A 26,439-nucleotide genomic window follows, 5' to 3' on the forward strand; every position below is an offset into this window, starting at 1 on the left:
GAGTTTCTAAACTTTTTTCCATGTTGTCTGCTGGCCTTTGTGTGTTATTTGTAGATTCCACAAAACTTCCCCCAAATTCCCATTTAATTTCTTATGCTGACCCGTGATTTATTGAAAGTATGATGGAGAAAATTGTGATTTGGAAGGTATAACTGTATAGTGGATGTGTGATACTGGGTAAGTTCTTAAGCTAGGATTCTATGACTTGGATGGCAGTTGTGTTTAGCAGGGTTTTTTTAGGTTAAAACTGCTCTGAGTGGGGCTGTTCCTACTCTGAAAGGGGGAAGTCTTGAGCTTGCACAGAATTGACTTTAGAAGGAAGGAGGTTGCGAACCTGTACAGTGGAGGGAAGATATATACAGTAATGTGGGAACTTAGGGAGATCAGGATATATATGGTTGTGCTGAAGAAAAGTCCCACAAGTCCTTCTGAGGAAGGGTAGAATGCTGTCTTTCTACCTTCTGATTGGTCAGTCACATCCCTCTTGGGATAAGCCCAAGCCCTCAGGTTGCCTGGACCCTCATTTGTTGAGCAGTGCTTTATTGTATCTAACTTATTGGATATACATAGTTTGTCCCAACTTCATTGTTTTTCACTTTAAAACCATTTTGATGAGATTCATAAGATTCCAACTACATTCTTGCCATCCCTATTTAAGTACATGCCATCCATGACTAGGAACCTTCTGTAAATGTTAAGAACCTTTGTAAATTTTTTAAAATTTTAAGAAATCCACATCACATTCTTAGACACCAACATTTAACAATATTGCAAGAATCAAAGACTGGTGAACAAATTATGCCAACCTTCTGTCTTGCTTACATAGACAAGCCTGATGGAGTTAAATTAGAATCATATCTTCATAGATGTGCAAAGGACCTTGAGACATCTGGGCCAGTCTTCTGCCTCTAGCAGGTGAATTTTTAAACCATCTGAGTCAGATGGTTGTCTATCCTATTTATAAAGATCTCTAGGACAAGATTTCACAATTTCCTTGGTAACCTGTTCCAGTGTTGAATCATCTTTATCTTCAAAAATCTCATCCCTTGTGTGTAACTGAAAGCATTCATTGCAATTTGAGCTCATTTTCTCTTGTTCAGTCCTCTGTGAATATGGAGAATTGTTCAGCATCTTACTCATAATAACCTGTTACATACTCAATGATCATTATTAATCATATATTAGACTTCTCTTTCCAGGCTAACCAATTCCAACTCTTTTAATTTGCTCAGAGGGCCAATTTCTATCCCTTTAATCATCTTCATTGTTTTTTTTTTTTTTATCCTTTCCTGTTTCTCATGTTTCTTTCAAAATGTGGAAATTCAAACTGTACACAATATCTATACCAATATCATTGTCAAGTATAGTAGAAAGATCACTTCCTGACTTTTCTATTTCATACTTTTAAAAATACATACTAAAATCATGCTTAGTTTTAAGAGAACATTAAATTGTTTCTATTCAACTTGTGATTTGTTATAACTTCTAGGTTCTTTTTCTATTGTGCTTCTTAATCCCTAGCTAGACTTCTTTCATTCTGCCTCAGTTTGTATTTTGTTTTTGTGTCACTACTGAACCGACTTCAGAAGCTATGATGCTATCTTATACTTGTACCTTATGGTTTTCAAAAAGATTCTTACACATACATGATCTCATGTGATCTTCAAAAGTCTGTGAATAGGCAAGATATCATCATCCCATTTTACAGATGAACAAACTAAGGGCAGTTAGAGGTTAAGTGGGTCTGCCTGAGGTTAAGCTCTTATTGTCTCCAGAAGTGTTTCCAGTGATAAAATGGTGCCAATAAAAGACAAAAACTAGGAAGTGGCAAATCCCAGATTAGAACTTATATTTTCTTATATCTAGTGTGTAATACTGTGTTATTTCCTTTTTTTTCCTACTGTTTTCTTAATCCAAGTTTAAGGAAAAAGGTTTTTGTTTGTTGTTTGTTTGGGTTTTTTTGCAAAGACACTGAATTGAGTTGTGGAAACAGAATGTATTTAGATCTTTTGCATTTCAATTCATTCTTTTTAAAAAATTTTTTTTTCATTTATTTATTTATTTATTTTTGCAGGGCAATGAGGGTTAAGTGACTTGCCCAGGATCACACAGCTAGCAAGTGGCAAGTGTCTGAGGGCTGATTTAAACTCAGTTCCTTCTGATCCAGGGCCAGTGCTTTATTCACTGTGCCACTTAGCTGCCCCCTCAATTCATTCTTTTTTTTTTTTTAAGTGAGGCAATTGGGGTTAAGTGACTTGCCCAGGGTCATACAGCTAGTAAGTGTTAAGTGTCTGAGGTCAGATTTGAACTCAGGTCCTCCTGACTCCAGGGCCAGTGCTCTATCCACTGCGCCACCTAGCCTGCCTCCCCCACCCCCAATTCATTCTTAAAATCCACTGTCCCTTAGGAACTTCAATACCTAAAGTTTTATTTTGACTGATTGGTACTAAGCACATTGCTTTTTTCAGCACCTTCATAAACTCCAATCTTTCCACTAAAAGGCAGTGTTCCTGGCTCTTCCCCGCCTAGATTTCTCATCGCCTGCTGGAGCCCTCTCATTGGCCAGCCAACTATCACTGTGTGGTCTCAGGGATGATTCGTTTGTTCTCTCTTCCTAACAGCCGACTTCCCCATTAATGAACCCTCGGAGGAGGCTTTGGAAGGCCCGCACAGGCAGCCTGAGGTTGCTGCCTCAGGCCCCAGCGGACCCTGCCTTGTTTCAAATCCTTTGCTTCCTGCTAGGCAAAGTTCATAATCTTGGGGTGGTTAATATTACCCAATACTAAATAGCTGCTTTCAATCTGTTAACTAGGGCAGAGGTAGAAGGAGAAAGAAGGGCTTTCTCTAATCAGAGAACATCGAGGGTGGCTGGAGTGCATCGGCTTTGATCAAGCTCTTCAGGAGCTGTCCCTGTCTCAGTTTCAACCTCTCTGCCTCTCCCTCCCTGCCTGCCCTTGTTTCTACCTCAGACCCATTTACGAAATTTTTGGTTTCGGTTTTGTGAAAGTTCTCAAGCAGTTGCTGGTTGTGGTTAAGATGATTGTCTTTATTAAAACGACACTTGAAAGTCAGGTTCAAACAAAGCACACACACTTTCTTCACTGAGGATGTTAAGCTCTTGACTAGAAGCGCCCTGCCTGCTAGAACCTGATCCTTCTGAGCACTCCAAAAACAATCTCCTATTGTCTCCAGGGATAAAATGGTGCCAATAAAAGATGAAAACTTCAAGCCAAGAATAGTGATACTACTTTAACTGCTTCACCACTAAATGTAATTATGGGGAAGAAGAGAGGATAATCACTCACTCACACACACACACACACACACACACACACACAATTTCATGTGTTTTCAGTTGAGAAATATACACAAAGCAAATGTTCTGGAAAAAATACAAAACAACAAAGCTGTGATCAGTCCTGTTACAATGAACACATGTTCACTTTCAGGAATTGCTGTTTTGTCCTGAAATGCTAAATGCTACCAGTAGAAAGCTGCGGGAGGGAGGGGAGAAGGAGGGGGGAGAAGGAGAAGAAAGAAGAAGAGGGGAGGAACTTGGAACTTTCTTAGCTTTCTTTTAAAAACTGTCTGGGCTCAGAGGGTGTGACTCTGAGGATAATTTCTAGGCCAGTGATTTCCAGAGAGGATAGGAAAAAGAGGTTTAGAACATGTGTTTACCACAAGAGAAGATGGTCTTATCACCCCCAAGCCATGTGTAGGGCCAGTTATTGCCTTTGCTGCGCAAAAAAGGGCCTGGTTATGAAATGGAGCTAAAACAACTCAATTTATTAAATGAAATTTGACTAGAAACAAGAAAGGAGAGATAGCTCTTAGTAATTTCATAATTCCTTTGATCTGGAGACAGTGGAAGTGAAAAGAAGGGATGTGGGAGAACAGCTGCAGATTCTTTTTTTTTTTTTTTTTTTGCAGGGCCATGAGGGTTAAGTGACTTGCCAGGGTCACACAGCTAGTAAGTGTCAAGTGTCTGAGGCCAGATTGAACTCAGATCCTCCTGAATCCAGGGTGAGTGCTTTATCTACTGTACCACCTAGCTGCCCCAACAGCTGCAGATTCTTAAACTGTGTCCAACAGGAACAAAATGAATGTTAGATTTTTGTGGCTCCTCACTTTGGATACCTATACCCGGGATCCAGTCATCCAATGAGATTGACAGAGCCTATCTTCCCTTGCATCATTATGAGACTCCAGGACTCTGCTTGACTGTTCCTCTTAATTCTCTTCTCTTACTGCAGTTTTTCCCCATGCAGAGGTACAAACCACCATGCAGACAGAGTCGCTGTATGCGAATTCTGGTTCACAGACCCTGAGCCACCTACCACCTCTCTTTCCCTTCATTAGGGGTATAACAGGGTGAGTAACTGACCAAGGAAAGAATGAGACTTTGTAGTGTTGTCCATGGGGCCTTCTCTGACTCTCCTATGTTGTTTATCAGTGCTTTTTCGATCTTAATTTTCCTGGTACTGTGCTTAAATGTATATATATATTTTTATCTGTTTCCCCATTTGTGTTCTAGAACATAAAATTCTTGGGGGCAGGGGCTGTCATATTTTTGTCTATGGTTCCTTCAGGCCTACTACAGTATATTGGAGATAGCTGGGCTGTGTGCTGGCCAGATTTCAAATATGGCCTCAGGCACTTAGTAGTTGTGTAAACCTGGGTAGGTCACTTAGCCTCTGGCTCAATTTCCTCAACTGTAATTTAGGGATGATGATAATGGCGTGTTGTTGCAAGAATCAGATAAGATAATATTTTTTAAATGCTTAGCATAGTGCCTGGTCCATAATAGATTCTTAATGTACTTCCCTTGCACATTTATTCATTCATTTATTCTTTTATTTACTTATTAGTTTAAACTGGACAGATCACCAACTGTTCTGCAAGTTATTGTTTTGGAGAGTTGTCTGGGCTAGCAGAGAAGCTCAGTGACTTGTTCAGGGCCACACAGCTACAATGGGACAACCCAGGTCTTTCTGAAGCTGAGGCCAGTCCTCTACTGACTATGCCACCTGTTCTCTTCCCTTGAATGTAGTGGGTGCTTAGTAACTGTTTGATAAATTGAATTGACTAGACTGGAGACACCCATGCTTGCTTGCCTGCCCAATGGATCTCTGAATCTCATTCTTAGGGTCATAGATCTAGATTTGGAAGGGACCGCAGAGGCTACATACATATTCAAATCTCCTAATTTTACAGATAGGGAAACAGGCCCAAGGATGGAAATAGGTGACTTGTCTGAGATCAAAAGTGGTAAGTGTCAGAGGTGGGATTTTAACATAGGCTCCTTGATGACAAAGCCAGTGCTTTCTCCCTTGTACCATGATGTACTACATAGTCATTGTGAATGGAATTATTGGAACTTAAGAGAAATATCCAGATGTTGTCTCAGAAAAGCCAAAGCATTAAAAGTTAAAAATGACAGTTCATACTTCCTGCTAACTCCTGTCCATTTCCACTCCCCTTTCCTTTAGTACATACACATATTTTTCTTCTCCCATTTTCAACATGTGTGGAATAGAATTTGTAGATTTTTAGAGATAGACGGGAACCCTAAGAGATAACTAGCTGTTCCAACTCTCTTCCATCCAGCCAGGCAAGGTCCCATTTTCCTCATACTATCTGGGGGGTGGGGGGAGGGATGTGTGTGTGTGTGTGTGTGTGTGTGTGTGTGTGTGTGTGTGTGTGTGTGTGTGAATCAAGGACTAAAGAGATTAACTTGATCAAAATTTTCCAGATTTCTTTCCATTGCCATAATTTATGGGGAGCCAAGAAAATTATTTTGGACTGGACTTTCCCCTTAAGCACAAAACAAATAGATCTCCAGTAGAGGGTAGCCCTCTACCTTCTATGCCCTTCTGCAGTGTAGCTACTCTCTGGTCAATATTTACATATGTGGTTGCTATAATGAAGTCTTCTTCCTCCCCTTAAAAAAAAAGGCAAACCAAAACAAACTAAAACAAAACACCAAAAACTGTTAGCCAACTAGAACAGAAACTTGTTTTTATATATTGAATGTACGATTATCCACCTAGGAGTGTTTGGAGTCCTGGCTTCCTGAGTACTTAACATTTGTCTACATTTTAGTGACTCAAAAGCATGGCTAAGTTAGCTATAAAACTAGAATTCTGAGTTTGGGAAAGGAGGAGTGATAGATTTATTGCCACCTGCTTTTGAATAGCCTTGAGCTGTTTCTTTTCTTTTAAAAGCTTACTCTGAAAAATAATACCATACTCTAAAAAAAAAAAGCCTCATTTGTGATAGAAATATTTAAGCTGAAATTCCCAGAGTTTCACTAAAGCTCTACAGATTTCTCGATTTCTTCCTTTTTCATATTTACAGAAGGTTCTTGGGCCATTTCTTTTTTCTGGTTCACAAACTAGAGGAACCAGGATGTGTTCTTCTGCCCACTCTTGTCCTTGGTGACCCTGTGGTGCCAAGTAGGAATACTGGTCTCTGTACCCTGAGATTTGGGAAAAGGGATTAGACTTGTCCTCCTTGGACAAGAACTAGGATCAATGGGAGCACCAGGTCTGGTGCACAGAAGCTACTGAAACATGTTTGTTTAATTGGAGTGAATGGATGGAAGTTGCCCAGAGGTTGATTTCAGTTTGATGTAAGGGAACATTTCCTAACAATGAGAGCTATCCAAAAGTGGAATGGTCTACTTTAGAGGCAGAAGTGGGTCCAAGGCTCAATGAACACTGTTGGCTACCTTGTAGAGTGGATCCTTGTTTGGCTGTGGGTTGGACTAGGTGACCTAGGAAGTGCCTTCCAGTTCTATCATGTTGTAAGTGTTAGTTTACGCTCTGTTACTTTTTGTGTCATTTTAGGCCAGAGATTCCTTATTTTTTTTTTTTTTTAAGGCTAGGGCTTCTTAACCTTTTCCCACTCATGGCTCCTTTTTACCTGAGAAATTTTTACGCGCCCCTGGGTATGTAGGTATATAAAATAGGTATATGTAACCTTTTACTGTTGCCAAATTTTTTGCACCCCACACATTCAGTTATATGATCTCATGGGGTCCTTACCCACAGTTTAAGAAGCTAGGATCTAGGCAATTCACTTTGTAAAGTTAGGCAGTTGAATTGGATGGCATCGAATACCCCTTCTAGCTCTCCTATTATAAGGTTCAGTTTTTTTCAAAAGGAAAGCCTCAGTCACAGACAAAAGAATTGTGGGGTAAAAACCTTTCCCTTTTTCTTTCTTTAGCCTAGTTTCATATGAGGAATCAAAGATGGTTTGTTTTGTTAAGGATTTAAATGAAAGAGAGTCTCAAATCAGAAGAATTCTCTTTGCTTTGTCTTTTCCCTCTTTCCATGGAGATTAGAAAGGAACAAGGAGACTGGGAGGTGGGATGGGGTAAGCTTTTTAAAAAAATCCCTAGGGGGCAGCTGGGTGGCACAGTGGATAAAGCACTGGCCCTGGATTCAGGAAGACCTGAGTTCAAATCCGGCCTCAGACACTTGACACTTACTAGCTGTGTGGCTCTGGGCAAGTCACTTAACCCTCATTGCCGCCCCCCCCCCAAAGAAAACAAAAACAAAACCAAAAATATCCCTAGACCTCATATAAAAAAATGTGTCAGGCAAATATATTGATTTCTCTCTCTCTCTCTCTTTTTTTTTTTTTTTGGTGAGGCAATTGGGGTTAAGTGACTTGCCCAGGATCACACAGCTAGTAAGTGTTAAGTGTCTGAGGCCGAATTTGAACTCAGATCCTCCTGAATCAAGAGCCGGTGCTCTGTCCACTGTGGCACCTAGCTGCCCCAATATTAATTTCTCTTGAAGGCTATTGATATAATCCTTCCATTAAAGAGACCCAAGAGCATGAAGGGATATCTCACTTTGGTTGATTGGCTTGAACTTCTACCCAACTTCTTTCTGTGGGAAAATCACAGAAGATCTGTGAGTTAAAGACACCTCAGTAGCCTTCTGATCCAACCACATACAAAAGGGATTCCCACTATAACATACCTGTCAAGCTTCTGCTCGAAGACCACAAGGAAATGGGAACCCACAGTTTCTCAGGATGGTCCATTCCACTGCAGGAAAACTGATTGTTAGGACACTTTTCTGATGTGTGGTATAAATTTACCTCTTTGCAATTTGGCCATTGCTCCTGGGTCTACCCTGTGGGTCCAAATGAAACTGATTTAGACCCGCAGCCCTGCAAATCCTAGGACACAGCTATCATGTCCCCTGAGCATTTTCTTTTCCTGTCCAAACAGGCTCAGTTCTTACAACTGTTTCTCATATACCGTTGACTCAAGGTCTTTCATTGTCTTGATTGTCCTCCTCTAGCTATTGTCCAGCTTATCAATATCTTTCTTAATTCATGTTGCCCAGAACTGAATGCAGTATTATTGTGAGGTATGACACAGCGGGGGGGGGGGGGAGTACAGTGAGAGCATCACCTCCCTGTCCCTGAAAGCTATGGGTTGCATAATGCAGCCCCAAATCCCATTAGCTTTTTTTGGCTGCCTTATAACACTGTTGGCTTTTAGTGAGCTTACTGTCTACTGAAACCCCTGGATCTTTTTCAGAATAACTACTATCTATGTATGTATCATCTGTCTTATACTTGTGAAGCTGATTTTTTGTACTCAAGTATAAGACTTTACATTTAACCCTGTTGAATTTTATCTTATTATATTTAGACAGATTGCTCTAGCCTAAGATCCTTTCCCATCTTGTGTTAGGTATTCCTTTTAGTTTCTAGTCATCTTTTGCTACCTGGCTTCCACCTTCTGTACAAATATTTCTTTTTAAAATGTAAGTTGGTTGGGGAATTTTCTGTGTATTTACACTGGTCTCTTCAGTCCAATTCCATTCCAACCCCACCTCCCCCCATTGGAATTGTTTCCCTTTGTGCCTTCAGAATTTCATTCTTGTGAGTCTCCTATCCTTCCTAGAATGACTTCACTAGAAATATTTTATTTCATGGGATCTTATCTTTGCTTTGAACCATTTGAAATCTGCTTTCCTAAAAGTAGAGTTTCAGGAAACTCTGTCAGACTATGTCTTTTCCTTCTTTGTCACAAATTCTAGGTTAGAGTTGGTACCTTCTTTCCCTCTTCACCTAAGGTTCCTCTCATTTCCACCCCAGCAACTAGTTCCTCCCTGTTACTGAGGATTAGATCCAGAATAGAATTTCCCCTTCTTGGTTCTTCCACCTTTAGAAGAATGAAATGATCACCAAGCCAAATCAAGAAATCATTAGCTGCTCTGCTTTTGGCAGAAAGAGAGCACCAGCAGATGTCTGGATAATTGGAGGCCCCCATCATTTTTTATCATGCCTCTGGGTCAGACTTATGATCTGTTTCCCAAACTTTTCATCTGTTTCCTTTTTTTCTGTCCAAGTGGTCTTTAGTGGATTTTATGACAAAATAACTTTTCTTTCTCACTTCCTTGACTTCTACTCAGATGCTCTCCATCACACTTCCCCTCTCTGGTTCTTAGATTTCCTCACATGAGCATCCCTTCTTAATATACAATGCCACACTGTATTCTTTTATCTATTCTATTTCTTTTCAGTAAAATTTACCTGTCCAGAGCCATGCTCAAGGCAGGGGTTTTATCTCATCCAATCTCCATGATACTCATGGTGTCTAGTTTGCCCCCTGTTTTAGGACTCCTAGGGCTTTGTTTGTTGCCCCAAAATGGGGAATAGACAATTGAGACTATAGGCTTTTTCCTGCTGGCTCATTTCTTGGATATTATCTCCTATGAATTTATGGGAATCTAAGCTTCTATTCTTTTTTCTTTCGCTGTGGATTCTTTTTATGTTATCTAACGTTTGTTGTCGTTCAGTTGTTTTTCAGTCCTGACCGACTCTTCGTGACCCCATTTGGAGTTTACTTGGCAGAGTTGTTTGCCATTTCCTTCTCTCGCTCATTTTACAGATTAGGAACTGAGGCAAACAAGGTTAAGTGATGTAAAAAAATTAATTATTATAACTATAACTAACCTGGAAAAATTATATATAATTGGATTTATGAAAAATTATGATTATATGAAAATAATAAATTTAGAAAAATTATAATTGGGCCATAAGTCCCTTCATGGTCACCATTAAAATGTGGAAATATTTTTGAATGACTAGCCTAATTTGGGGGGTGCTAATATGACTGGAGGACTAAACTGGGGACTTTGGACTAATCTGGGGACTTTTGACTATTTGGCTATCTGACTTCGTTTAATTTAATATGGGCCGTATATAAAGTTCCACCACACTGCTCCACTCTCAAATTGATAAACTAAAGATTAAGAAGCCTCTTAACTAAATAATCCAAGCAGAGTTTATTTATGAGATACTATTTCAAATTAGGAATACAGGGAAATAAAGTACAACCTGACTGCTTTCCTTCGGTCTCTTTCCACTGCGTCTCTTTCCCACCTGCTGCACTTTGAACTTCTTGAATACAATAAGGGCCTTAGCCGCCTCCGGCCTCAGGGTGCATTACACTTTCCCTGGTTTGTATTAAGGCCTGTAACCTTGTCAGGCCAGTCTCTCCTTTTCCAAACTGAACTCTCCTCCATCCTTGTCCACACTCCCCTCTAGTCAGCCCCTTCTCCTAGTCTGTCCCCACTCTTCCTTTTTTTTCCTTTCTCACTCCCAGGTCTATATATACCTTTTCTTCTCTCCACTCAAATCTCGGGGCTTCCTTCACCCCCAAAGACCAAGCTAATCTGCCAGCCAGAGCTGCAGCTGGTGTGTGTGGGGGTGCTCTCAAGCATCATGCCTCAGCACAGGCTATCCGGGATCTTTCAGATAGCTCCGCTCAGGTTGGAGGGAGCTGGGGCTTTTTTTTTTTTCCCCAGCTGTCTGACCTGGCGTCTTGTATAGACCACGGGGCTTTTTCCGCTCAGCTGAAGCTGAGGTCGAGGGGGAGAGACCCTGAGGGCCTAAGGCTTTCTAATCTCAGCCTAAAGGTAGGGTCCTCAAATCAAAATAAATTTCCACAGTGACTTGCCCAGGGCCCCAAGCTAGTAAGTGTCTGAGGCTGGATTTGAACTCAGAAAGAAAAGTCTTCCTGACTCCAGGACTGGCGTCCTATCCGTTGCACCATCTAGCCGTCTGCTTACAACTATACTTGTTTGAAAAATAAGCCACATTAAAGTAAATTAAAATTAACAAAAAGATATACTGCAGGATATTTAAAGATAGGAATATTTAAGCTATCTAAGGTCCTATAGTCGCTCACAATGAAAATTCCCTGACATACTTGGTCAAAGATTATGTTTGGGTACAAGGTCTTCTGAGCAGCCTGAACTCTTCTCACACTAGGCTGTACTGCTTTTCACCTGCCTAACTAAGATATCTCTTACCGTAATTTTCTTTATTGATATGTGTGTACCTTTTACTGGTTTACTCCACTATAGTGATCTGGTTCCTGACCTCCATTACTGTGTCTTTGCTAGTGGTATTGCTTAGCCCCTGGCTCAGTGTCTTTTCTAGGTCATCTAAAACTCTACCTTGACATTATTGCTCTCAGCCAGGAAAGCCATGGAGTTCTCTGCTCAATTGAGCAAGTGATTCTACTCCTTCCAGTAGAGTGCATAACTGTAGCAAAAAAGTGCCAGATGAAGAATTTTTCTCCTTGTGAGGCTTATTCCTCTTGCACACAGTTCAGCTATTGCTGTATATGGGGACAGGGTCTTCTTTTTGATTTCTCACAGTGACATATTATGAGGTCTTTTATGGACTCCATCTTCTGAACTGGGATCCAATAATTCTTGTATTCAAGAAGCACTTATGGAATCACAGAATCACAAAGGGACCCCAGTGACTACTTAGCTCACGACATCTAGCCAGACCTTGCTTTATCTCCCGTTCAGTTTCCTGCCAGGTCACCTTGTCACCTACCTTGCAGCTCCCCTAGTTCTCCCAAACTAGAAGTATTCCCAGTAGACTAGACCTCAAGAAATCATGGGCCTAGAGGACTGGAAGGGATCTTAGAGGCAACTTTGTCTAACCTTTCCTGCTAGGTGGCTCAGTGGCTAGAGCTCTGGCCCTCAGACACTCACGAGCCACGTATCCCTGGACAAGTGACTTAACCTCTGTTTGCCCAATTCACTGAAGAAGGAAATGGCAAACCACTCCGGTGTCTTTGCCAAGAAAACCCCATATAACGTCACGACAAGTCCGACGTGACTGAATGACTGAATAGCAACAGCTTCCTGACTTCAAGGCCAGTATTTGATCCACTATGAAATCTAGCTTCCTGTTCTGAACCAGGTGCTCTGCCCTTCTTCTAAGTCTGTCTTCTTTGTGCTTCCTTTGCAGAAAGCTATATGTCTGCTCCATGAAGCTGCTGTGTTCTTCCTCGTCTGTGCCTATCTGATCAATCAATAAACAAGTGTTTATTAAGAGCCTACTATGTGCTAGGCAATGAGGATATGGCTGCAAATAATAAGACAATTCCTACTGGCAAGGAGTTTAAGGTGGAAAGGTCAAAACTACAAGGACATATGTAAATATATCAATAAATCTAAAGTGAATGAATACAATTGGTTAAATATAAGGTAGTTTGGGAAGAAAAACCCTAGCACTTGTTGGGGAGGGATCAGGAAAGCCTTTTATGCAGAAGCCATACTGTATTTAGGTATGAGGTTCCCCAGGTGGCTTTTATTTTATTGCTTTTCCCAATAAACAGCAACCCCAACTATAAACATGTGCTAATTACAGCTGTTGTGACAAGTGTCCACTAAAGGGTAGAGGCAATTTTCACCCATATTACAGAGATAAAATATAAATTTCAACATGTGAATTAAACTTAATTCCACAAATATTGGATTGATGGGATGGGGTGGAATGTGGGGAAGGGTTGCTAAACAGCCATTAATGTGAAAAAGATTTAGGGATTTTAGGGAACTACTACATTAAATGGATCAACAACATACCAAGGCAGTCAAAAATTCGATCTTATAAAGGCTTCATGTAGATAGGTTAGACTTCTCAGGTGTGGGATTTCAAAGGAGCATGGACAATGCTTCATACTAAATTGAGTGAACTACAGAGTTTATTCAGTAATATATAAACCACTTGGACATACTCCTAAAAGAAGATACACACAAATTTTTGGTCCACCTCACTACCACCAAAGGTGGATCCTCACCTTTGCTTGATTTGAGGAAATTAGATTACAAGCTCGAGTGCTTCCAGCATGTGCACTTTTATATTGAAGGGGACAAGGGGAGATGAAGAATCTTACAAATGCACTAACCTCAGTTAAGTCAGCTAAGCTTAAACACAAAACTTAGTAGAATGTTTTTGGGGCCAGGGCTTTCAGTAATGGATAGTCAATAATCACTCTGCCTATATCTGCATCTTCCTTAGCTCCTTTCTCTCCCTCCTTAAGCACTTCTGGGTCAGAGGGCCTTGGCCTAAATCAGTCTGCAACAGACTCATAATTTCCAGAAAAAAGGAGCTGATAGTATTCTGCCCTTAGCAGACAACATTTGAAGTGTTGTTTAGCTCCATATTTTAGGAAGGATATTGACAAGCTGGGCATTCCTAGATGAACATAACTGAGTTAACTGGAGACTATGCCATATAGGAACTGGTCACTTATATGAGCATAGTCCTATGAGAGATAATGTTGTTTAACAGCTAGAGAACTAGACCTGATTTCAGGAAGACATGAGTTTGAAATTTTTATTAAGATCTTATTATTATTTTTTAAATCCAATTTTTTATATCACCAACATTTTCCTCAATATCTCTTTCCCCCTCTCAGAGAGCCACCTGACATAACAAATAATACTTAAAAAAAAGAAAAAAGAAGAGAAAAAATGAGCAAAACTTATTGACACATTAAAAAAGTCTGAAAATATGTGCAATGTACCACACCCATGAACCTCTCACCTCTGCAAAGGGCTGTTATGGGAGTAAACTTAACATATCTCTTCTTTGAGGACATTTTTGGGAGATTTTGCAACATTCATTTTAGCTTATTGTACTATTCTTTGATTATTATACTGTTGTATTATTTTACTGTTGTTATTTTTATTTCCATTATTGTAGTCATTGTGTATATTTTTTCTTGACTCTACTTACTTTACTATGCATTAATTCATGTCATTTCTTATGCCACAATAACAGTGCATTTCATTTATGTACCACAATTTTTGGGAGGATTCTTCAGTTGATGAACATTTACTTTGTTTCCAATTACTTGCTATCACAAAAAGTGCAACCATAAGTATCTTGGACCTTCTCGTCAATGGCTTTATTGATATACAAGCCTCATAATGAAATCTAGGGGTCAAGGTATGAAAATTTTAGTCATCTTATTTAAATAATGCTGATTTGTTTTCCAAAATGATTTTGTATGGTTTGGGGCTCCATCAACATTGCTTGCTCCTTAGCAGGAAAGCTTTGGCATATCTGGACAGCATCCTAAAAAAGCAGATTCATCACCTTGCCGACAAAGTTCCACAGGTCAAAGTGGTGGCTTTTCTAGTAGCTGTGAAAGTTGGAGTATAAGGAAAGCTGAGCACTGCAGAATCGACACTTTGGAACTATGGTGCTGGAGAAGACTTTTGAGAGTCCCTTGGACAGCAAGGAGATCAAACCAGTCAATATTTAGAGAAATTAATTCAGACTGCTCATTGGAAGGACAAATACTCAAAATGAAGCTCAAATACTTTGGTCACATAATAAGAAGGTAAGACATTTGGAAAGACTTTGATGTTGGGAAAGACTGAAGGCAAACAGAGGATGAGAAGGGGAAACAGTGTCATGGAAGCAATGAACATGAGCTTGGACAGACTGAGAGAGAGTGGAGGATAGAAGGCCCAGGCACGGTATGGTCCACAGGATCATGAAGAGTTAGTCACAACTGAACAAATGAACAACAACCTATTTTTCCACAATCCTCCAATTCCGAGTAGTCTCATTTTTTGTCACTGACAATTTGTAGAGTGTGAGGTGAAATCTTAGAATTGTTTTGATGGACATTTCCCTTATTATTAGTGATTTGTAACTTTTTTTTTTTTGAGGAGAGGGGGTTGGTTTGTTTTTGTTTTTGTTTTTTTTTGCCGGGTAATGAGGCTTAAGTGACTTGCCCAGAGTCACACAGTTAGTAAGTGTCAAGTGCCTGGGGCCACATTTGAACTCAGGTCCTCCTGAATCCAGGGCCAGTGCTTTATCCACTGCTCCACCTACCTGCCCCTCTGTAACGTTCTTTTAGGTACTTGTTATTGGATTACAGTTCTTCTTTTGAGAACTGTTTATTCAAATCCGTTGATGGATTTGAAAACTACTTCAGACACTAGCCATGTGACCGTGGGTAAGTCAATTCAGCCCTCTCAGCCTCAGTTTTCTTATCTATAAAATGGTAACAATAATAGTACCCACCTGACAGAGTTGTGAATATCAAATGAGTTGTTCATAATGTAATGTAGGAAACATAGAGCTCTATGAAAATTTGAACTATTGGTGTTATTATACATTGAAGGAACTATATAAGTTTTAGCTCAAAGAAAAACAAAGAAGAATAGACTTGAGAGTCATTTTCTAAAAAATGTAAGCCATTTTTTGGAAGAAGGAGGATTAGATTGGTTTTGCTTAGTCCCAGAAGGCATTAATAGGAGGGATGGGTGGAAATTATAGACAAATTAAAGCATGATATAAGTAAAAGCTTCCTAACAATTGTTGTTGTTCAGTCATTTTCAGTTGCGTCTGACTCTTTGTGATCTCGTTGGGGGTTTTCTTGCAGTGGTTTGTCATTTCCTTCTCCAGCTCATTTTACAGATGAGGAACCGAGGCTAACAGGGCTAAGCAACTTGGCCAGGGTCACACAGCTAGTGAGGCCAGATTTGAACTCAGGAAGACTGGAACCATCTAGCTGTCCTCCCAACAATTAGAGCCACCTGATACTGGAAAAAATTATTTCTAGGGTTAATGGATTCTACCTCATTGGAGGATTTCCAAGGAGAGGCTGGGTAAATGACTTCTTGTTGAGTATGTTACCCAGAGGATCAGGACTAAATGGCATCTGAGGAGCCTTTCAATCTTGAGATTGTTATTTATTCCAAGTAAACTTCATCTTATTAGATTCATCCCTGCACACAGTGAAATTTAATAAGACACTGTGCTAGGAGTCTGTCCATAGCACTGACTCTAATCAATCAATCAATCAATCAATCAATCAACCAATCGACCAACAGGTACTTAATATGTGCCAAACACCCCTAAGTAAGCCGACTGAAACCATAGTTTCAGTCTAGGTAACCTTCCTGTTTTCTTATAGAAGTGCTGAGTGATGAACTTGGCAGGTCACCGCATTCATTCTCTACACCTTCCTCAATTTCCCATTTACTTGATTAATCAAGTTATCCAAACCACTCAGTGACAACATCTCCTCATTGTCCTCCTCACTCTTTTTTACCCCTTCTCTCCTATAATGGTCAGGCACAGTTGTGAATGAGGAGGTATTTATAACATGTATGTCCAGAAGGACTGCATTCAACTCTTCTAGGTAGAAGGAGTACTCAAAAACCTTTAATGGCTCCCAACTGCCTGAAAAAAAACAAAACTAAACCCTTTAGATTACAACCTCAAATCCTTTTTTTGGAAGGAAGGGGGGCATAAATCATAAGTGAATAAATAAAACTGCTAGTCTGACTTTCAAGAGCTTTTATAATTCCCAAATTTATCTCCTATTCCCCTCTCCCCCAAATGAACCGTCTATGACAGTCTCCCTGGTTTATTTTTCATCTCTTCCTCAAAATCCTGAACTGTCTTTTACCCGTTGAAATCCTAAGAATCTTTCAAGGTCAAACTTAAATCCCACCTTCTCCATAAAGTCTTTTATGACACACTGTCTCTAATATCCCTTTGGCATTTGCATGCTGCTCTATATTATGATTATTTGTGAATACATGTGTTTTATCTTCATTTACTCATTAAAAAACATGGAAGTCATACGCGTTATGTGAAAGAACTTGTCCATCAGTGTCAAGGAGACACATATCTAAGTCACCAGAAAAAAATGAAAATATGATAAATCCATTAGGATTCAGACAAAAGATCTATAATCAATCAATCATTTATTAATCACCCAATGTGTGCTAGTCACTGCAATCTGGAAATACAAAGCCAAAACGGAAGTAATATTTACCCTTAAGGACTCTACCTTCTACCAGAAAGGACATGTACAAATTTAGGAATATATAACATAGTTATAAAAATAGAAAATAATTTGAGGATTAATGTCACTAGGGTTATGGAATTAGGAAATGCTCCTTATAGAAGGTAGCATTTGATGTGAGTCTTGAAAGAAAACAAGGATTCTAAAAGGCAGATGTGAAGAGATATGCTTTACAGGCATGAGGGACACCTAATAGGAAGGTGTGAAGGCCAGAGATGAGAATATTGTATATTAGTAACAAGAACAGTAAGAAGACCAGTTTGGCTGTGCCACAAAGTGCATGAGGGGGAATCATATAATAAGACTAGAAAGGTATATTTAGACCAACTTGTGAAAGACTTTAAATGTTAAATGCTATCTGAAATTTGAAAGAAGTCACTTCTGTAGAAGAGAAGGAGGAATTAAGATTATCTTCATGGAGTAGGTAGCAGCACTTAAACTGGAACTTGAAAAAAAGGTAGGGGGGGGCAATTAAATATCTGACTTGGGGAGTCCATTCCAGGAAAGGGAACAGGATGAGTAAAATTACAGAGGTGAGAAATGTGAAAGCAGATGGATAAATAATGAATCATCTGGTTGGGCGTAATGTAGAGTGCATCACAGAGAAGAGCATGAGGTAAAATTGGTAAGGGACAGGGAAGAATGTGAGGTAAGACTACTAAGGTAGAGTTGGAGCCAGATTGTGGTGAGCCTGGAAGGTTAAGGTAAGTATAATTTTGTTTATACATCATCTGGTAGGCCACAGTGTACCACTGTAGGCTTTTGAGTAAGGGAATGAAGGAAGATTACTTTGTTAAGGGTGTGAAGGATGGATTAGAACCTGGAGATACCAGGCAGGAAGCTGCAACAATATTCTGGGCAATGGGAATAAAGGCCTGATCTAGGTTGGTGGTGTGAATAGAAATGAGGGATGAGATACCAGAGACATGGCAAAGTTAGGTATAGGGCTTGGCACCTAATTCGTTTTGGCAAATGAGACAGAGGGTAGAGCCAAAGACGACATTGAGTTGTGAAGCATGAGTGATGGGGAGAATGGTAGTTCTATCAACAAGAATAGTAAATTAGGAGGAAGGAAAGATTAGGGAAGGAAGGCATTGAGTTCAGTTTTGAACAGATTGAGTTTGAGGTGCCAATAGAAAATCAAGTTGGAGATGTCTAGCAGTCGATTAGAAATTGGGGGCTGGATCTCATGAGAAAGGTCTGACCAGAAAAAAGATTTCAGAGTCTTAAGTATGAAGGTCATAATCGAAGCCCCAGGAATGACTCATATTGTCAAGGGAGAGACTATAACAAGAGAAAAGGATTGAGAACAGAGGACTGTATCCATACATAGAGGTAAAAAGAGGAAAACAATTTTAACATGAGATATACCAAGAGAGCTGGAGTCTCTTACAAAGGCTCCATTTCGAAGTAGGTGAGATTAGACTGAATACAGGGGTAGTTAAAATTCCTTTGGAGTTTAGTACTGCATTCATCAGTCACTCAAGCTGTCAATAGTCATAGAAAAGCAGAGGTTAGAAGAGAAACAGGATAGTACTGTGGCATGGAAACCAGGACAGAAGAGACCAAGAAAGGAGTGATCTATGGTGCAAACTTCAAGGGCAGGAATATATATATTTTTAAGTTAGTACTGCATAAAACAGGGCCTTAGTAATTTCTCAATAAACACTTCTAGAATGAATGCTGCTTACATTTCTGTCATTGGCAATTAGTTTTCCCTTTAGATGAATTGGTCTAGAAGGAGAGGAAGAATAGCATACTTATCTTTGAGACCTTCATTGAGAACTGTGGTAGGACCATTGCCTTCATCTGTTCCGGTACTATTTTTTATCTCATCCCCATGTAGTAGGGCCTTGGAAGGAACAAAGAAACCAGTTCAGTACTGATTTTTATGCTTACTCTGCATGTCACCAAACAAGAACAAGAATAGCAACAAAATTCAAAATATCCAAAATTTTTTCTAGCACTTTAGAAATCCAAACTGGAACTAATAAGGTGGGTACTTTATAAATATCAGTGATTCTTATAACTAGATCGCTAATCAAGAGCTAAATAAATTGGAAAGATCAAATTATGGGCTAAACCATATATAGGTATCATATATAAGTTGTAGTTTATGGCATATATAAATTGTAGCTTATGGAAACATATGAAAATAACAAATACTGGAAAGAGTAACATTCCCATGCAACTAGTTTGTTTTTAAAAAAACAATTTCTGTCTTTTTTCCCTCTAGTTCCCTTCTGTCCTCCTTCCTTTCCTCCCTCTTCTTTTCTTTTTTATCTTTCCCCCATTCCTCTTTCATTTTTTAGCTTCTTTTTTTCTGCCTCTTTTTCTCTCCCCATTTACCCCAAATCTTGCTGTTGGAAGATATGGGTCTGGAGCCAAAGGGGGTATATTGTTGAAAGCAGAAACAAAGCAGTAAGGTTTGCATCTATGAGTCAAGAACACTTTTTTGGATCTGAAAATAATTAGCAATTCTTACTCAATGGTGTTTAGCCTGAGTCTCCTTCAGAAAATGAAACACAGCTCATTTTATACTTTGGAATTAGTCATAAGAAGAAAAGAATTCCATGTTTTCCAGCTTCCAGCCTTTTCATGTGTTACTGTCTGCATCTTTTCTAACCCCTCAACTAGGACATAATGAATGAGGCAACATCAGCCGTAAGCTGCAAGCCCATCCAACTAAGAAATCCTTTCTCACGCTGTTTCCTGCAGAGTGAGATTGTATGAGTGCCTGCAAATATCTCAACTTGGTTCACTGCTTGAACATCCCTATTACCTTTGTGATCCTCACATCCAGTTCTTTGATTTGTTCTCTCGAGCTCCTTAAGGCTACTTCTGTGCCAGTCTGCATGGTATTTAGGAGTCTCCAATGAACATGCTCATTATCTAATACAAAGTGGCATAAAATGCTCATGCCATGAACTCTGCCATACAGCTATACCCTGCTGAACTCCTGTGATTCATGCTGTACCCGATTAATAGCATTTATGTTATTCATATATCTCGGCTGACCTTGATCTGCTAGAAACTCCCTCCTTTTTATCTCTGTCCCATACTGGTGAGGTTTTGTCCCACATTAACAATGGTTCTTTTGTACATCAAAGCAAACCCCCTCCCATCCTAACCCCGACCTAGGATCCCAAGTTCTATTCTTCCTTGCATGTATAATATCTAGCTTCTTTGCATTGTCTATTTCTTCTTACCTATGAGGAGTTGACTGATAATAGTTTGTATTTTCTTTTTATTTTGTGGAAAAAAGCTCAAACAAACCCAAACATTTTAAAATGAACACTTTAGAATCTGAGCACGTAGAAATCTAGGTCTCTAGAGCTTGCTCATATGAAATGTAACATTTATTTGTGAATGAATAACATGTCTAAAGAAGTTTTTTTTTTTAACAATTTAAAATTTTGTTTTTGCCTACACTTAAAAACTAAAGACTATGAGATTATAATTAGGCAAGAATTACTCTTTGGGCAGTACCAACATGTCTAAAGAAGTTTTTTTTTAACAATTTAAAATTTTGTTTTTGCCTACACTTAAAAACTAAAGATTATGAGATTATAATTAGGCAAGAATTACTCTTTGGGCAGTACCTATGGGAGTCCAGCATCTTTCCAAGAGAGGGTGTGGTCCTGTTAATAGAGTGAAAAATCAGAAAAATATTGGATATTCGGTCTGACCTTTAAATACACTTCATCTTTTTCCTATTCATAAATGTTTTGATTGGTAGCTAAAATGAGATGAAAAAGAAAGACCAGTGACCAAAAAATTACTTTGGAATTCCAAGAAAAAACAAAATAAAACATTTCATTCCAACTGTAAAGCACCTTAGAACTTCAGTTTTATAACTTTCAAATAGCCTCTTCCTTTTTGGTCAGTGAATAGTAACATGTTACGATTGTCATTGTTTTTATAGTTAATGAAAGCTTCAACAATCTGTCCTACTGGTAACCGTGAGTGGGGGTGGGTTAGGGAGGGGAGGCTGAAAGGAAGTATGTTCCTCACAAAAACTCTGAATTAGGTGCTATTTTTATCCCCCATTTTACAGTTGGGAAAACTGAGGTTAAATAACTTGCCTAGAGTAAGTGATTTACCACTAGTAACCTAGCATCTGGGGCTGGATTTGAACTTATGCTTTCCTGACTACTGTCCCGGCATTCTATCCACTGTGCCACCAACTACTTCCATTGAAAGCCTTCCGAACTTTTCTCATCACAGTATGATTTTGACAATCCTCAGGTGTTTCTTTTGCATAGAAGATCATAGTCTAATTCTTGGTATATCGCTGTTCTCTGAAAGAAGATTCACGCTGCATATAGTTCTTGGAGGTAACAAAGTATATATTAGAAATGGTACATTTTAACAATTTTTAATGATTCTGGAATGCTAGGAATGACTGTGTAGCAAATACAAAAATCCATCAAAGCTAAGAATCTAAAGTGAGTTGAGCGTCTGATCATTTGAAGGTATGGATAATCCAAATGAAAAAATATATTTTTTACAATTCACATCAGCATATTGTTGTTCCTAAATGAGCCATTAAAAAATCAGGCAACAGAGAAGGTAGGAAAAATATACTATGGATTACAATCTTTCTAGAAAGAGATCTGGGTACTTTGTACTTGGAAGATGAAATTCTTACATTAGTTCATTCACAAGGTAATGTGGAATTGCTAATAGGAAAATTGTTTATTTCAGGTTCATATATTGCTCTTTATAAGCAGCTAGGAGGATAACATGTTTATAGCAAATGGTTTGCTCATTCAGAATAAAATTCTTCTGTTATGTGTGCTAATGTTTCCTTGCAAATAAGGTATTTACCAGTCATTCATTAATTCATTTTATTTTATTTATTTTTTAAAATTTATTTTGTTGGGGAGTGAGGGCAGGAAGGGAGAAAAATTTGAAATTGTAAATCTTGTAGAAACGAATGTTGAAAACTATCTCTAGATGTAACTGGAAAATAATAAAATACTCTTATTAAAAAATATTTTTTGCAGGGCAATGAAAGTTAAGTGACTTGCCCAGGGTCCAACAGCTAGTAAGTGTCAAGTGTCTGAGGCCTAATTTGAACTCAGGTCCTCCTGAATCCAGGGCCAGTGCTCTATCCACTGTGCCACCTAGCTGCCCCCATTCATTAATTCATATAATTAATTTAATCTTTCTTCCACATCTTTCCTCCATCTTGTTTTATACAGAAATAAAATTGGTTGGTTTTTTTAAAAAATGAAATCTCCTTCATAGTAAATCTGGCTTAAACTAGTTAAAGATTTAGCATACTTTAAAATTGTTATTTATCTATTCATTTTGATTTAAAACAGGGTCATTTTCTTCACGTACTTGAAGGGCTGACATATGGCAAGAGAGATTTGACTTGTATTGGACCCAGGAGACCAGTGTGTGGACATTGTAGATAGGCAGATGTTGGTTTATTAAAATTCCTTAACAATTTGAACTGTCCCAAAGTGGAATAAGCCATCTTAAAAGACAGTGAATTATGCATAGACCTAAAGGACCATTTTTCAAGGATGGTGTAAGGATGGATTCCTGTTTGGGGTGGATTAGCTAGATTTGGAAAGTGGTTCTGACTTTCAGATTCTGTGAGTTGGATGCAATGAGGTAACACAGATATAGTGTTGTTCAAACCTTAAAGTGCAATAGAAATGCTAGCTAACATTATTATTGTTATTAGCAGTAGTAGTAGTTGCTGTTATTGTTACTGTTGTTAACATCTATGATGATTTTGAATTAAGCTTTTCCTCTGGAAAGTTTGTCAGAAAGAAAGATTTGTTTAGATATAACCTAGGTGAAATTCATGTGATGAATAAAGATAGTTCTCTTCATGATGGAAATGGAGAAAACATTCTAATTCAGCTTTAGATAATGATGAGAGATCTAAGTAAAAAAAAGACGAAATGAGAGAAATGAGGGAAAACATTTCTTTTCCAAACCAGCAATGGACTGAGACCTGTCTTTTTGGGAAAAATTGGTCTGATAAACTGGAATGAGTTCCCACGTATTCCTAGATTTCTAAGAAAAAAATGATAATTTTTGTGCATATTTGCTTTTGCATCATTTCATGGCCAATTAATAATTGAAAGCAGAAGGGAGGAAACACAGTGGGAAAAGAGATTGTTTACTTTTGGGTCAACTGGCAAGAGCAACTAACACCATGCTTTCATGCATATTGAAGCCTGTCAAGAGTAACGTTTGTACCACACCTAGAGTTAGTCACAATCACTATCCAGGAGGTATGTAAATGTCAAAGCAAGGTTGGTGTTGTGGGAAGGCTTTTTTTGTTTTTGTTTTTTGTTTTTTGGGCGGGGCAATGAGGGTTAAGTGACTTGCCCAGGGTTACACAGCTAGTTAAGTGTCAAGTGTCTGAGGCCAGATTTGAACTCAGGTATTCGTGAATCCAGGGCCGGTGCTTTATCCACTAAGCCACCTAGCTGCCCCATGTTGTGGGAAGTTTTAAGCTAGTTTACAAGTCTGCAATTTAGATAAATCAGTCACTCAACAATATTTATGGGGAGGCTACTGTGCCAAGCTTTCAGGGGGAAGAAATTGGGGGCAGAAGGGATAAAGGGTAAAATAAACACCGTCCCTGCCCTGAAGGAGCTTACTTTCTACCAGGGAGACAGGACAAAGAGAGGAGAAAAGTAAAAACAGCAGACATCAAATAAATACATGCTTAATGAGTAGCAGATGATTCATACAAGTCTCTCAACTTCTAGCTATTCTGGTATTCTCAAGCCCTTGTTTTGTGCCTCCCCTGGGATGTTTCTAGCTATTTGAAGAAGTATCACAAAATCCTCTAGCAATTGTCAAAACATAATTAATTTCAATTTACTATAATTTAGTAGATTGAGCATTTTGAGGAGGGGAGTGATAATGCCAAAAAAAATTAAAGAAACAATAGTTATGAGTCTATATAGACTGGAATCATCATTCACTTGTTGGGGTACTGTCCTGCCTTAGAGAACAGGGGTTCTGTCCCTACCCCCTTTTTAGAGGTTAGGTTTCCCTATTTTGCATAGACTGGGAGTATCCCAACCACTCACTACTAGAGTTGACCTGCACCATTTTTCCTATCTTGACTAGCCTAGGCCACTTTGCTCTTAGGTGTCTCATCATATTGATGCCACACTTAGTGTGGACCTCTGATCAGCTTTAGCTCTCCTGAAATCCTGAGCTCCAGAGATCCACTGGCCTCCACTTACCCCAGCAACAGGAATTACATTCCAGTTTATCAGACCAATTTTTCCACAACCATGCCTAGTCTGTTTCCACTTTTGTTGGTTACTGCCCATGTGACCTAGGAAAAGTTAAGTGGGTTGTACCTCAGTTTCAATGGAATATAATTATTTAGGTGTTTAAATATCTCTGTGCTTAGCAAAAGATTTTTTTTTTTTGAGGCAGTTTGGGTAGGTTATAGAAAATGTAGCAAGTAATGCTGATAGACCTGATATGCTTTTATAAAACATTGGCTAGGAAGCACTCTCTCTCTCTCTTCAATCAATCTCTCTCTCTCTCTCTCTCTCTCTCTCTCTCTCTCTCTCTCTCTCAATAGTCATTAAGACAGTCCTTAGTTTTTCCCAACAGGGTTGTGCAAGCCCTGCTTGTATATCCTGTTGCTGTATGTCTTCCAAGAATTTGTAAGTCTTATTATGGCCTGAGGACTTCAATAGCAAGGTAGGGTTTGAGGTGTGCTCTGGGGTCATCCAGTTTAGTTACCACTCAGGGCGGGTGGCACATTAGCATTTCATAACCATCTATGCTTTTGTGCCAACTGTCAAAAAGGACAACCTAAATCAGTGCTTTCTTACCTTGTCTCGAATGTGTCAGCAAATGAAACCTGAACCTTTTTGAAAGAGACTCCCAAATGATAACAACATCCTTGATCAACGTGGGGCATTGTGGTGCAATCTTCCTGTCTCTGTTTGAGGAAACACACAGTCTACGGGTCGGTATTTTGTTCATGGCGTTTGGAGCCAGTGTGCCCATCTATGAATCTGTTTTCTTTGCAGGCTTCAACTTGTTGGAGGAAGTTAAGAGCTTCCTCTAACGACTAACTCCTCGTATTTGCTTCATCCCTTGCTGCTTCCAGATTTAACAGGGCAAGTTTTCCAGAAGAGAGGGACTTAAATTTAATGTAGATCCTTCCTTAGCTTTCTAACACCATTAATGTCGACTCTGTCCTAGGGGTCAGTGTTATTTTCACTTTTTATGTGGACTATTGGCTGTCATTGAAGGGCTGAGGAACCCTAAAAGACTAGAGATATGTGAACCTCAAAAGATTTTTATGGATTTGACTTAGAAAACATTCAAAATACAGTGCTCAGATTCTGATCCCCTGATCATATATATGTATATATATATATATATATATATATATGCACACACACACACAAAACACACACATATATATGTATATGTGTGTGTGTATATACATATGTATATACATATATGTGGAATGTTCTATAATTATAACTATAGACTGTTCTATAAATATCATATATATGACATTTATAGAACATTCTATAGTTTTAAAACTGGCACCTATAGCTGGAATACTACTGTCTTTGAACAACTAAAGATAAGTATGTTATACAGAGGGTAATGGAAAAGCACACGGTGGGGGTGAACAGGCTTGAATGTGTAATCAATGTGTAATCAACTCTGAAGAGGAACAGGAGCAAAAAATATCATTAAAGAATTATATGGCAGAAAGATAAGATTGGTCATGTGGTGAGATCAAGGGATGGTGGGTGGGGATGAAAGGAGAAAGTGAGGAAAGTCAATCCAAGTAAATAAGCATTTATTATGTGCCTTTTATGTGCTAAGCACTGGAGATGCAAGGAAAGGAAAAACAAGCAAAAGGCACCTGGATGGATCCCAGCCACTGACTACCAGAGTTGACCTGAACCATTTTTCCTACCTTGGCTAATTTACCCTACCTTAGGCTGACTCAAGGAGTTTATAATCCAATGAGGCAGGCAATAAGAAAAGCTCTTTGTATGAGCAAGATTATACAAGATAAACTGGAGATAATCTCAGCATATCAAGGAGGGCCACATAATGCTTCTTAAAGAAGATGAGATTTTAGTTGAGACTTGAAGGAAGGCAGGGGGGCAGTCTGCAGGTGGGAAAAGTACAAGCATTTATTATGCACCTACTAGGTGCCAGATACTGTGCTCAGTGCTTCACAAATATTATCTCCTTCCCCAAGGGGGAAAGACTCCCAGGCATATGGGACA

General features: G+C 39.0%; 1 pseudogene; it reads right to left on the reverse strand.

The window, feature by feature from the left end:
* The window catches only part of LOC122747221, a 47,347-nt pseudogene extending 22,185 nt beyond the window's left edge, over window positions 1-25,162 (reverse strand).
* Window positions 25,163-26,439: the final 1,277 nt, after the last annotated feature.

This window comes from Dromiciops gliroides, chromosome 3 (assembly GCF_019393635.1).
Source record: "Dromiciops gliroides isolate mDroGli1 chromosome 3, mDroGli1.pri, whole genome shotgun sequence".
Lineage (NCBI taxonomy): Eukaryota > Metazoa > Chordata > Mammalia > Microbiotheria > Microbiotheriidae > Dromiciops > Dromiciops gliroides.